The 10,764-nt window shown below is 36.7% G+C and overlaps 1 pseudogene; it reads left to right on the forward strand.

Annotated features, from left to right (window-relative positions):
- The first annotated feature begins 3,561 nt into the window (after positions 1–3,561).
- Positions 3,562–3,826, forward strand: LOC116593516 (annotated as a pseudogene).
- Positions 3,827–10,764: the final 6,938 nt, after the last annotated feature.

The following is a 10,764-nucleotide window of genomic DNA, read 5'->3' on the forward strand; positions in this document are numbered from 1 at the left end:
CAGTCTCCTATCTATCTATCTTCCATCCTTCCGTGTACCCATCCATCCATGCATCATCCATCCATCCCTAATCTATCTAAAAAGATAATTTCTCTATTTATAAAGTGTGTGGTCTAAGGCATACCTTTTCTATCCTGATAAAAGATAGAAAATAAGTGTATATCAGGAAGAATAATTTTCTACAGTTCATTTTTTAGTAAAAATTTTCTTCAGAAAAATGCATAAATTTTAAGTGTTCAATAAGATGAGACTGAAAAATAAATGCAGGTGTATAATCCACACTACTGTCAAGATAAAGAAAGTCCCCATCACCTAGAAAATTCCTTCATGCCCCTACCCAATCTCATCCACCCCAGGAACAACCATTTTTTCTTATTTTTTGGTTTTTTGTTTGTTTGTTTGTTTGCTTGCTTTAATCATAGATTAGTTTTGCCTTTTCTAGAATCTTGTATGAATGGAGTCACAGTATATACTCTTTTGTGTCTGGCTTCTTTCTCTCAGCCTAATGCCTTTGAAATATATCACATTGCTGTATTTATCAGTCATTTATTCCTGTTTTATAGGTATTATTCCATTACATGAATATACCACAATATTTTTATCCATTCTCCTTTTGCTTTATTTCTGATTTGGAGATATTAGGAACAAAGTCATTGTGAGTCATTTTGAACATGTATTTCTGTGGATATATGCTTTCCATTTCTTTTGGCTTAGTGTCCAGAAGCAGAATGCTAGGTTATATGGTAGGTGTATGTTTGACTTTATAAGAAATAGACAAAATTTCTTCTAAAGTGGTTGTACTATTTTTCATGCCTACTATCATTGTATGAGAATTCTAGTTGCCACATATCCTAGCCAACATTTGGTGATGACAGTAGTTTAAATTTTAACCGTTCTAGGGATTAATAATGGTATCTCATTGAGGTTTTAGTTTGCATTTCCTTAATGATTAAAGAGGCTGAGTATTTTCTCATTTGTTTATTGGCTATTTCTCTGTATTTTTTGTGAAGTATCTGAACATGTTTTTTCCTAATATTAAATATGGTAGTTTAATCCTTCTATTAGTGAATTTTAGGAGCTCGTTATATGTTCTGGATACAGGTCTTTGGCAGATGCATGTTTTACGAATATTTTGTGGCTTGCCTAATCTTGCTTTTTAATCGAGACTTTTGGTGAGCAGAATTTAAGTCTAATTTTCAGGGTTTTTTCTTTACAATGATGGCTTTATGTGTTTTGTCTAAGAAACCTTTGCTTATTACTGGGTCTCAAAAAATATTCCTTTGGAGGAGAGATAAATAGGCAGAGTACAGAGAACTTTTAGGGCAGTGGAAATTATATACCATAATAGTAGATACATCATTGTACATTTGTCCGAACCCATAAAACTTACAATACCAAGCATGAACTATAATGGAAATTAAGGACTTTGGATGATTGTGGTGCCAATATATGTTCATCAGTTGTAACAAATATACCATTCTGATAGGCAATGTTGGTAACAGGAGGCTGTGCATGTGTGGGGGCAGGGAATATACAGGAAATCTCTGCACCTTCCCCTAGATTTTGCTGCAAACCTAAAACTACTCCAAAATAATAAAGTATTCTTAAAAATACTTTAGGATGGTCCTAGAATTTAGTCGAACATCGGGCTCCCTAACTAGCCAAGAGTTTGCTTCTCCCTCTTCCTCTGCCTCTCCCTTTCCCTCTGCATTTCCCCCAGCCTGTCCTCTCGCTGATCTCTTTCAAATAAATAAATAAATAAAATCTTTTTTTAAAAAAATGAATTGGGTCGCTTTCTGGACTCTTTATCCTCATGCAAGTGCCACGCTATTTGATTAGTATAGCTTTATTCTTTAAGTGAGGTAGTAGAAGTATTCCAAATTTATTAGTTTTTTTTTAACAAGACTATGTTGACTTTTCTGTAACATTTAAGTTTCTATATGAATTTTAGAATAATATTGTCAATTTTTATTAAAAAGTTTGCTGTTACTGCGTTGATTCTATAGATTAATTTGGGGAGAACAGACAACAGTATTACTTAGTATTATAGTATTACAACACTTAATTCCAATTAATGAACATGGAATAACTCTCCATTTATTTAGGTTTTCTTTATATTAGGAATTTTAGTAAATTTTACTATAGAAATCTTCCACTTTTTAAAACACATTTTTAAATATTAATGTTTTCATCAAATATGGTAAATATGAAAGAGTTTTAAGTTCATTTTCTTATTTAGGAAACATAAGCGAATTTTTTTTTTATATATATATATTTTTTTTTATTTCCAGCATAACAGTATTCATTATTTTTGCACCACACCCCGTGCTCCATGCAATCCGTGCCCTCTATAATACCCACCACCTGGTACCCCAACCTCCCACCCCCCGTCCCTTCAAAACCTTCAGATTGTTGATTGACCTGGTGTTTTACAGTCGAGAAATTTATTCAATATTTTTAGTAACTGCTTTGTAAATTCTTTCGAATTTTCTATATAGATAATTATGTCTTCTATAAAGAGAGTGATTTTCTTTTTTCCCGATATTTATGATATTATTTCTTTCTCTTCTCTTACAGGACCAGATTTGACTTCTTTTGCTGAATTGAAATGATCGAAGCAGAAATCATTGCATTGTCACTTACCTTAGGGGAAAAGCATCCAGTCTTTCATGATTAAATTGGTTAGCTATAGATTTTACATAGATGCTCTTTTTTATGTTGAGAAAGTTCTATTTCTCATTTGCTGGTCATTTTATTATGAATGGATATTTAATATTATCAATTTTTTTACAGTAAAAACTATAGTGACTGTACAATATGTTGTTTATTCAGTTAATATGGTGAACCACATTCACTGCTTTTCCAATGTTAAACTTTGCATTGCTGGAATAAACCTCACTTGGTCTTGATATAATATAGTCTTTATGCTTTGCTTGATTCTATTTGCTGTATTTTGACAAGGAATTTTCCAGCTATATTCATGAATACTATTGGTCTGTAATTTTTCTTTCTGTTGATACCAGGTTCTGTTACAAAGATTATACTTAACTCACCAAATCAAAACATTGGCATTTCTTCCTTAAATGCTTGATAGAACTCATTTGTGAATCTACCTGTCCATTTCACCTGCCTACTCCAGTTGGTTGGCATAAATTGCTTATAATATTCTTACATTTTCTTGTAACACCTTTAAAATCTGTAGTGAATCCCCTCTTTCATTACTGATCTTGGTAATTTTTTTCTTTTTCTGGATCATCTTCCTAGATGTTTATCAATCTTTTTAAGAAACCAAATTTGGCTCTTCAATTAATTTCTTCTTATTTTATTTTGCTCAGTTATGTTTTGTTTGTTTGTACTTCCTAGGGTAGAAACTTAAGCCACTGCTTTTAAAACTCTTATTTTCTGGCTCTGCACTGCTGCCGGCAGTCGCAGCCTGGCCTCGAGGAGGGTGTGAGCTGATGATGCTAGAACCTTACTGGTGGCAGCAGCACACATTGGCGAAGCTGGTGGGGGGAGGGCCAGCCAGGTGTCACCTGGTGGAGAGTTCACACATTCCACACCATGGTGATGGCAGATGAGAGGTTTCATAGGGAAGGATATCAGAAGGCTATGAAGAAGACCACAGTTTGGATATGACTGAACAAAGACAATATGGAACCTTACATGGAGCTACAACTGGATCTAAGATTGGGTGCTGTCAAGGGCATGCTTTCTCTTGGAGAGCTCTCCTGCACAGTTGCACCACAGAGAAAGACAACTTTGTTCATTATTAAATGTTCAGCCAGACTTTATAATTAGTGTGGAAGGTCCTGGACTTTCAGTTTGAGGATGCTAGATGAACAAAGACGGAACATCAAGGAAGAGATATGAGGAAACTGAGACTCACAGGGACTGCCTGGTCGGGGAGCACCCACAGCAGAGCTAGCACTCCAGTCCTGCACTCAGCTGTCACCACCATCTGGTGCAGCCTGCTCTGGAAAAGCGCATGGTAGCCCTGGAGATGGGTGGCTGCTCTCAGGTCTGGAGTGCACATGTCCACACTGTGCTCTGTGGAGCCTTGGGGAATGAATCCACTGTGGCCAATTGACGTGGGCATCTGGCTGAGCGGGAGTTCAAAGGGAGCCTGGGCATGCTCTTCCCACTGTCTCCAGAGGTCAGTGGGGCTATGCAGCATGAAAAATGTTTAAGGGGGAGAATATTTTATGCTAAAGACTAAGTGTTAGTCTACTGTTCTATATGCGGAAAGTTCTGCAGCCTTACATTGAAGACAGTGTGTTTCTCCTTCAATACGAATTCCTTTTTTGTCTATGCCCATACTTAAAAGGCATCTGCATGCACGCTAAGGTACAAATTGGTGGAGCAGGTTGTTGGGTCAGTGGTTCTTGAGTTTCCTTTTGCCCTTACATGGGCACACCTTGGGTGGCTCCTTCAAGGTTGCTGGTAGATCCCACCTGCTCCTGTGGAGGCAGCACTGAAAGTAATGCATGAGGTTAATAAAGGGGAAGCCACGAATCCATCTCAGTTCCTAAAATCTTTCCAAAATGTCTTATTGATTACTGCTGTTCTATGAAAGCTCGTGGTTCTGAGAGCCTGCCAGAAGACTCGAGGTTGGGGTTGGTATTTTCTTCCCTCTCATTTTGGTTGCTGTCTCATTGTGCTGAGGGGGTGAGAAATCGCTGCAGCTGGTGCGGGACGAGACTTGGGCTGGATCCTGCCACACTGTTGCAGACGTTATGTGTCTCTGCGCACTTCCCTCATCTCTGCCCCACCTGACTTCCAGGGCCACACTGCATGCTTGTGCACTGCTGCAGACAGTGCCCGCCTCACTGCGGATCCTATTGCCACAAAGATCGCTGGATCCCTTAGGATTTCGTCTTCGACCTAAGTGTTATTTAGTAGTGTGTTTTCTTTTTTTTTTTTTTAATATTTTATTTATTTATCTGACAGAGATCACAAGTAGGCAGAGAGATAGGCAGAGAGAGAGAGAGGACGAAGCAGGTTCCCTGCGGAGCAGAGAGACCGATGCAGGCTTGATCCCAGGACCCTGAGATCATGACCTGAGCCGAAGGCAGAGGCCTAACCCACTGAGCCACCTAGGCGCCCTAGTAGTGTGTTCTTTAATTTCCAAGTATTTGGGACTTTTCTTAATACCTCAATATTGTCGATGTCTAATTTAATTTCATTTTTGGTTTGTAGCCCAGTACATCGTCCATCCTGTTGAATGGTTTGGGGCTGCAGGTTCTTTGTTTTTGGAGGGTTGTGGGGTAGGTTTTTTAACTTGGTTTTTTGTTTTGTTTCATTTTGTTTTGTTTTTGCACTAGAAAGGAATGTGATTCTATTGTTGTTGGGTTTGGTATTATACAAATGTCAATTAGGTTAGAGATAGATAGGGTTGGTCAGATTTTCTTTATCCTTACTATATTCTATCTACTTGTACTATCAATTATTGAGAATAGGTTATTTAAATTTTCAACTTATAGTTGTGAATTTGTCTATTTCTCTTTAGTTCTGTAAGTTTCTGTTTCACATTGTTATTAGGAACACACACATTTATGTTGAATGATGAATTGAAATTGATCCTTTAATCATTATGAAAGGTCTGGCAGGTCATTATGGTTCTATGCATTTTTTCAGTCTTTTCCCCTATTCTTCATATTAGATCATTTAAAGCACTCTATTGATTGAAATTAGCTCACTTTCTGCCATTTTGCATGTGCTACTAGGATCATCCAGAGATATTTTGTTAATTTCAAATATACTATTATCTCTTGTAGAATTTTCTTTTGGCAACTTTTCATAGCTTCCAATTTTCTGCTGAGATTTATTTGCTGTTCATTCATTGTAAGCATGCATTCCCTTTAGTCTTTAAGCATATTTATAGTAGCTGTTTTAAAGTTCTTGCCTGCTTATTCAAACATGTAGGTCACCTCGGGGTTTATTCCTAATGACTGATTTATGATTTGACTACGAACCACTATTTCGTGTTTCTTTGCCTATCTAGTAATTGTTTTATCATTGCAGTTGATGTGCTGCAGGGAGTCTAGATTGTATGAACTTCTTTAAAGAGATGTTAAATTTCTGCTAGCAAGCAATTAAATTATTGGTAGGTATATTTGAGTTTGTTAGGCTTGGTTTTATTTTTGTTAAGGTGGTTCTATTTCAAGTTTAAATTAGTCCTGGTACATGTTCCTTACTCCACAGTATGGAATCTCAGCTAAATACTGAAGTCTTTTCATGAGGTCTCTCTACTCTGATCAGACTGAAACTCTATCTCCTATCACTGCATCAAGAAATCTCTGGTACCTTGTCTTGAGTCTATGCATCTCAATGATTTTTCAAGGACGTGAAATAAAACCCCACACAGACTTTTAGGCATTCCCCCTCATGAAGCTTTTTCTTCTTAGGTACTCTCCCCAACAAATTCCAGGAAGTCTACCAGCCAAGAATTCCAATCTGCTCTTCAGCAAAGTGAGACAGTTATTCCACTGAATTTCCATTCTACTTGAGTTCCATGGTTATAGGAAAGTGCCTCTAGGAAAAGTAGGAGTATGCGTAAGCTCACCTGGCATGCTTTCCTTATCTTAAGAATCACAATCTTGGACTGCATGTTCCTCAAGTTCTAAAAATATTTGTCATATTTATTTTTCCTATTTTTATAAGTTTTTTTTGGGGGGGGCAAGTTCAGTATAGCTACTCTGTCGAGACTAGAAGTAGATGTCAAAGCTTAATCCTTTAAATACCTGGAATTAACTTTTTGTTTTAACAATTCTATTAACTGTTTATTTCTTAGTTGATGCTTCAGCAATGTAAACTGATAACTGAAATTACAGATGGTACACAGAGACATCTTGTTGTTGATTTAATAAAAATACATTTCAGTCCACCACAAATACAAAATTCAAAAATGAGAGAAAAAAATATATGTATTTTATAAGCATAAAATTTATAAAACCGTCATATATAGAAATACATGTATTTCCTGAATCTAGAGATTCATAGCAAGAAGGGAGGACAGGACCAGTTGGGCCAGTCAGTAACACTCTTCTCTTACATATTAAAACCAAGACTGAATTCTGGGACATAGCTCACTCTATTCATGTACAGATATAAGAACACTGTCCTGGCAAATGTGAGCTTAATCAGAGGAATAATAAACAATCCTCCAAAAAAGGAAAGTGTGCTCCTTTTTTGTAGTTTAATAGTTTATAGGACAAGACTTGTGAGAGAGTCAGACAGCTTTACATCTTCTCTCCAGCTGAAATTTCAAATTGTTTTCTCCATGAAAAAAGAAAGGACAAAGTATTATATAACAAAACATTTTCCCAGAAGTATAGTGAAAGCTAGACATTCATGATATTTGACCATTAAGTATACATGAGGAGTCCAAATATTTGAAAAAGATAAAGCAAAGGGAAATTCAAGAAACACATAATGCCAACATGTTTTTCAAGTCAAAAATGTATCCTAAGAAAAAGATAAACAGTGATTACAAAGAAAAGTTGCTGAGTTTCAGCAGTAATATAGGATTATTTCTGAACACAGGGGAATGAAAAGGAGGAGGAGGAAAAAGAAGAGAAGGAAGAGAAGGGAAAAGGGAGACGGAAGGGAGGAGGAAAAGAAAGGGGGAAGAGCCACACTATCTTTAGTTTCTATCTAATAACTACTGTTGTAAACTCTTTCCATGGATTCCCTTATTTAATCCTCACTATGAATCTACAAACTTGGCTTTTGCAAAGAGGCTAGCTGACCCCCAGAGAACCCTTCTTCCCTTCCTTGTTGGAGAGTCACTGCTGGAAAGCAGCTGCCCAGCCATAATGACATTTCTCTGCCCACTTCTATCTAGGAGGAGGGTGCACGATTAGTCCTGGTGAGGTGAAGTGAGGATGGAGTGATAGGTGTCATTTATAGACTGAAGGTGTTATGTGTCAGTTCTGTCTTCTTCAGTTTCTTTCCCCACTCCTCTGAAAACTGGAAACCACATCCTTTAAATACCTGGAATTAACTTTTTGTTTTAACAATTCTATTAACTGTTTATTTCTTAGTTGATGCTTCAGCAATGTAAACTGATAACTAAAATTACAGATGGTATACAGAGAAGGAAGCAACCTGTGCCCTCGAACCACTGATAAAGATCTACCCAACCAGGAACACTCACTCTGGACAAGTTATAAATTGTATGTTGTTAAACCATTTAGAGTTTAGGGTTTAGTTATAGCCATTAACATTACCTTAACAATTATGATAACAAGGTTAACAAATCAATTTGTGTTCTCCATTGTACAGACAAGGAAACTGAGGCACATATAGAAAATATCACCATCAGCAGAATAAAAATTATTTTATTTAATTACTGCATTAACTATAATTTTAACAAGGATACAATTTTAATTAAGAGAAATAATGAAATCTACCCAGTGACCTGACTTTAGAATAAATACAGAAGGTAGTAAAGTATATTGTCCTTTAAGTTATTGATAAGCACATTGTTTCACTGGAACTATGACAAAAATGATTGATATGGTTATTAGATCAGCAATGGTGGATATTATTTTAGAATTAACATTGAAAGTTTCTTTCACCATTTGTGAGATCAGATGTGTGAACTGGGATGACTCAGGTTGAGACAGAAAAGGGTCTAACTGACAAGCTTAGACCAAACAAGTCCAAACAAAATTTGGGCACTAGCTTTGAGACCATTCATATGATTTTGTTTCAGAGCCAAAAGCTACGATTGGAAATTGTATATAAATATGCTCTATTCCAGACTTTTTGATACTGTTTCTTTTTATATGTTAAATATTGAACATAGGAAACTGAGAAAGAGAATGCTTTGGTGAAGAACAAAGCAGCCAAGGACAAGTTCTAGTTTTACAATGAAATGCAACTTTCCCATCACAAGACAAATATTTCACTCCCAAAGGTTAAATAGGTTAATACTTAAAAGAAAGAATTCCACTGAAGAAAAGAATCTAATCCAAACAATTCTCTGGCACTGTGTCCATTGTGCTTTCATTTGATTATCTCTTGGATACATTTTCATGTTCTTCAATTCTTTGCGACCCTGTATTGTAGAATTCTCCTAAAACAGATTTCTATTCATCTAAAAACTTCACTAGGTCAGTGATACTTATTGCCTTCTACAGTATCTGTTTTATTTACATTTATTCATATCTTAAAAACAGATCAATGTTTATAGATGTGTTTTATCAAATGATTGTGCCATTAGCATTTATTGGGCCTTGGTCATTACGAACCTAGTCTTATCCCACTTTTCCTTACGTCGTGTCTATTCTGTTAAGCTCATGGCTGGACAGAAATCTCCATGAAGATTCACGTGTTTCTCTGGTCTTTGTATTCTTTTAGTATTTTTTCCAACTCTTTCAGTACTAATATGGTTTTAAGTTCTCATTTCCCCCCCAAGATTGCTTCAAATTCTAATTGTTTGAGGCATATAGATAATCCCATAATTTGGAGGTTAAAGAACATACAACAAAAGAACAACATAGGTAGATAATACTCAAGAAATTCCCAGGTGTCATTTCTAAAAGTTCCATAAGAAAAAAAAAAAAAGACCACCAATGCCCTGAGATGAACTACAAAATCTGGACCAATGAAAAGGGAAATATTTCAGAGGAGAAAAAAATTTTATTTTTTAAGTTCATTCAGTAAAGAAGTTTTTGAGTCCTTAGATGTCAAGATCTGGTCTAAGACCTAGAGAACTAGATTGTGCCCTATAAAATACGCCCAGTCAAAGGAACACAGGTGGTGGGGGAAGGCGGGCAACTTTTCTAATTCTTACCCATTAGAAGTACCAGAAGACACTTTGATTAATATAGATAGAGCCCTGCCTTCGAGGAACTTGGAGCAGGGACAGACATTGAGCAAGTAAGCAAAACAATGTAAAGACACAAATTGTTGACAACAGATATGAAGGAAATTAGCAGGGTGCTAAGAGAGAGAATGGTGGGGACAAAATGAACTTTTCTTCATCAAGGTTCCTTGGCATCTCTCTGATGAAGCAATATTTCGGTTAAGACCCAAAGGATGAAATGGAGTGTGGTTATATGAAAATGGGGGGTGGGAGTGGGCAGTCCGAGCTGAGTGAATAGTCTGCACAAAGTATTCAAGCTACAGAGAACTTGGGAAAAAAAAAAAATCCTGAATGAAAACCAGAGTGACTTCAGTTGTTATTGGTTGGTCCAAAAATGGCACTAAAAATGTGGTTTTGGCTGAGCCGTAATGTAAAATACATCAGTTTTATTTTAACGCCAATTATTCCAAATTCTTACTTCTATAAATTCCTTAACAACAGGTCACCCCTTACTTGGAAGCATTTGGAAGCAAGGTGTTTTGTGAGTCAAGGCACGGGTCCACAAATTCTGTCTTGTCCCAGAAAGCAAACCTTACCACTCCCTCCTGGAACAATGCAAACTCGGGCATAGCAGGAGTCCCCATTTGATTGCCTACCCTTGAATACCCTTACAAAACCTGGGCTGACCTGCAGGTCCAATGTTAGAGGTGCCATTTGCATGAAAAACTGAGGCACTCGAGAATGACTTTTGCTGTTACTGGCAGAGAGAATTGAAGAATATGAGTTTGGCCCATAGGATATAATGAAAGGGTAACATTGAAGTACAGGAAAGTAGGTCCCATTAACATTGTCCTCTAGTCTGTTTTCAGTGGAGATTTGCCTGGGGAGGAGGTCTGGGAAGGGAGAAGGTTAAAATAAAGATGATAATGTATATAAGCCACCTGACAGGCACT

The sequence above is a fragment of the Mustela erminea genome, chromosome 6 (assembly GCF_009829155.1).
Source record: "Mustela erminea isolate mMusErm1 chromosome 6, mMusErm1.Pri, whole genome shotgun sequence".
Classification (NCBI taxonomy): domain Eukaryota; kingdom Metazoa; phylum Chordata; class Mammalia; order Carnivora; family Mustelidae; genus Mustela; species Mustela erminea.